This window comes from Pteropus alecto, unplaced genomic scaffold (genome assembly GCF_000325575.1).
Source record: "Pteropus alecto unplaced genomic scaffold, ASM32557v1 scaffold88, whole genome shotgun sequence".
Classification (NCBI taxonomy): Eukaryota; Metazoa; Chordata; class Mammalia; order Chiroptera; family Pteropodidae; genus Pteropus; species Pteropus alecto.
The window spans coordinates 239,509-242,675 of record NW_006494611.1 but is presented as its reverse complement, the minus strand read 5'-3'; the positions used below and the strand labels follow the sequence as shown (position 1 = coordinate 242,675).

The window sequence follows — 3,167 nt, the reverse complement described above, 5'->3', positions numbered from 1 at the left end:
TACCCGAAGTTCCTTAAGCCTGCCACGGTTTTATGCTGATGAAAGACATGAGACTCTTGAGTCAGTAATTAAGGACAGTTTATTACAGTAATAGCAATAGCCAGAGTATCAATATTTGTATAGGTTTCCTGTGCTCTATTTTCCACAGGGCCATGAAAAGAGGGCTAGATAGATGCCCACAAATGCAGTGGGTTGTATTTCAGGGAAGGAATCCTGAGTTTAAGGATATTAACTCTTTAATAACGGACAATAAGTATACCTGCCCTTTGCTCCGAAGGTAGATACTATCTCTTTTCCAAGCCTGTTTGCTATATAAATACTCCTGAAAAGTTAATTCAAAACAAAGGCAGTTAGTGCCTGTTCAAAAGACATGGAGAATTATTTCTCAACGATAACCACTGTACAGTTTTCAGATTCAAAACATTAACATTGATATATGCCATTACTTAACCTAAAGACCTTACCAAATTTTACCAATTGTTTCACCAATGTCCTCTTTTTGCTACAGGATCACATGTTGCATTCAGTTATTATGTGTCTTTCATATCCTTTAATCTGGAGCAGTTCATTATTCTTAGTCTTTTATGTCCTAGATGCTTTTAAGAAAACAGGCTGGTCATTTTGTAGAAAGTCCTTCAACTTTGTTTTGTCTGGTATTTCCTCACTATTAAATTCAGTTTATGCATTTTTTATAAGAATATTACAAAAGTGGCATTGGCCCATTTTAGTGTATCCTATCAGGAGACACTAATATCATTTTGTCCCACTGGCTAGATCTCTTTGTCAAAGTGATGTCTGCCAGGTTTTCTCTGTGGTAAATGTCAGATTTCCCTTTGTAATTAATAAATTTCTTCTGTGGAGATAGTTTGAGATTACATAAATCAGCTGTTTTTTATCATAATTTTTCTCATGAATTTTAGCATCCATTGATATTCATGACTAAAACGGTTATTACTATTGTTATTTGCAAAGTGGTAATTTTCGATTTCTATTTTCCTTTAGCATTTATTGGATGGAATTCTACTGCAAGAAGCAGCTTTTCTTTCTCCCCATTTATTAATTAATTTAATTATTTATATCAGCATAGACTCATGGATAATTATTTTACCTGGTGTGTTCTAATCCATTATTGTCACTATTTTATTACTCAAATTTTCACAGATTTGGCCATTGAGAATCCCTTCCAGTTGATACTCCTGTCCTTTTGACATGTCCTCATCATTTTTTGAGTCCTTCCTTCCATGCTGACAATGCCCATTGGTGCCCGGATGTCATGGCCTCTGGACCTTTTCAGCAGGTAAACCTAGGAATTATGTGTACATATACATACACAAGCATATACACACACAAACACACACATTCACCTATATCTATCTACATATTAAAAACCATGAGTTTATACTCCAATTCCATTTCAAGACCACAGTGGTTATTCTAGCCTTTCTCTTTTCCTATTTTTAACAAATTTTATCCTTAAAAATTTCCACATGACTCTTTGCACAATTCCTTCTCCTTACTCCCAACCTCCATGGATCTGATTTCTCACTTGTGCTGTTGTCTTTTCCAGAATTTCATGTAGTTGGAATCATAGAGTATATAGCCTTTTGTGCTTGGCTTCTTTCAGTCAATATAATGCTTCGAAATTTATATGTGTTACATGTATTCATGGTTTCTCCTTTTTACTGGTGAGTAGTATTCCATTTTATGGATGTACCACAATTTGTTTATCTATTTACCAGTTGATAGACATTTTATTGTTTCTAGTTTTGGGCTATTATGAAAAAAATTGTTATAAACATTTTCACACAGGTCTTTGTGTGGCCATATTTTTTTCATTTATCTTGGGTACATACTTAGAAATGAGATTGCTATATCACAGTAAGTGTGTTTAACTTTATAGGCACTGCTAAGGTATATTCCAAATGGTTTATAACATTTCGTATTTCCACCAGTAACGTTTGAGATTTCCATTTGCTCCACATTCTTGCCATAAATTTAAATTATCAGTCTTATGAATATCAGCCATTCTAGTCCATGTGTAATAGTATCTCATTGTGGTTTTAATTTGCATTTCCCTAATGAGTAATGATGTCAACCGTCTTGTCATGTGCTTATTTGCCTTTGGTATATTCTTTTTGGTGAAGTGTTGTTCAAAAGCTTTTTAAAATTAGGTTATCTGAGTTCTTATTACTGAGATTTATGTGTTCTTATATAAACAGAATCTTTCTCTCAATTTTTTTTTTTTTTACCACCTATAGCACCTGGTCTTCCTAGGTGGTCTCCCACCCAAGTACTAACCAGGCCTGACCCTGCTTAGCTTCCGAGATCAGATGAGATCGAGCACATTCAGAGTGGCATGGCCATAGACATCTCTGAATTTCTAAAAGTTTTTTTTTTACATTAGGGATATCTCTGTTGCAATAATGTTGCAAGTATTTACTCCCCATTTGGCAGCCATCTTTTGATGTTAATGTGTCTCTTGCCATGATAAAAGCTTATTTTAAAAATTGTACTGAAATTTATCAATTTTTTAAATTGCCACTGGATTTTCAATCATAATTGTGAGGACTCTCTCAATGAGATTTGAAGAAGCATTCACTCATGCTTTCTTCTAATCCTGTATGATTCTATTAAAATTATTTATCTGTGAAGTTATACTTGTATATGGTGCAAAGTCTGCATGTAATTTTACTTTTTTCAAAATGGTTACCCAGTTGACCCAGCAATATTTATTAAATTTTTCCTTAAGTGATTTAAGATGACACTTTTATCATATACTAAATTTTTACATGTACTTGGACTTATTTCTAAGCTCATTATTTAATTTTATTGGTCTGTTAATCAACTTTACACCAGTACCACACTGTTTTAATTATAGGAGAGGCTCTATAGGAGAAGTCCCCAATTCCCAGGCCGTGAACCGGTACAGGTCTGTGGCCTGTTAGGAACCGGGCCGCATAGCAGGAAGTGAGCGGTGGGCAAGCAAGTGAAGCTTCATCTGTATTTGCAACCACTCCCCAGCGCTAGCAACATGGCCTCAGCTCTACCTCAGATCATCAGGCATTAGATCCTCATAGGAGCAATGGTCTCTGGTGCCAAAGAGGTTGGAGACTGCTGCTCTGTGGTATGTTTTAATGTCAGGTAAGGCTAGTACCCATCATAGATTT

General features: G+C 35.1%; 1 pseudogene; it reads right to left on the bottom strand.

The window, feature by feature from the left end:
* Positions 1-2,249: 2,249 nt before the first annotated feature.
* Positions 2,250-2,368, bottom strand: LOC112474227 (annotated as a pseudogene).
* Between the last annotated feature and the right edge of the window lie 799 nt (positions 2,369-3,167).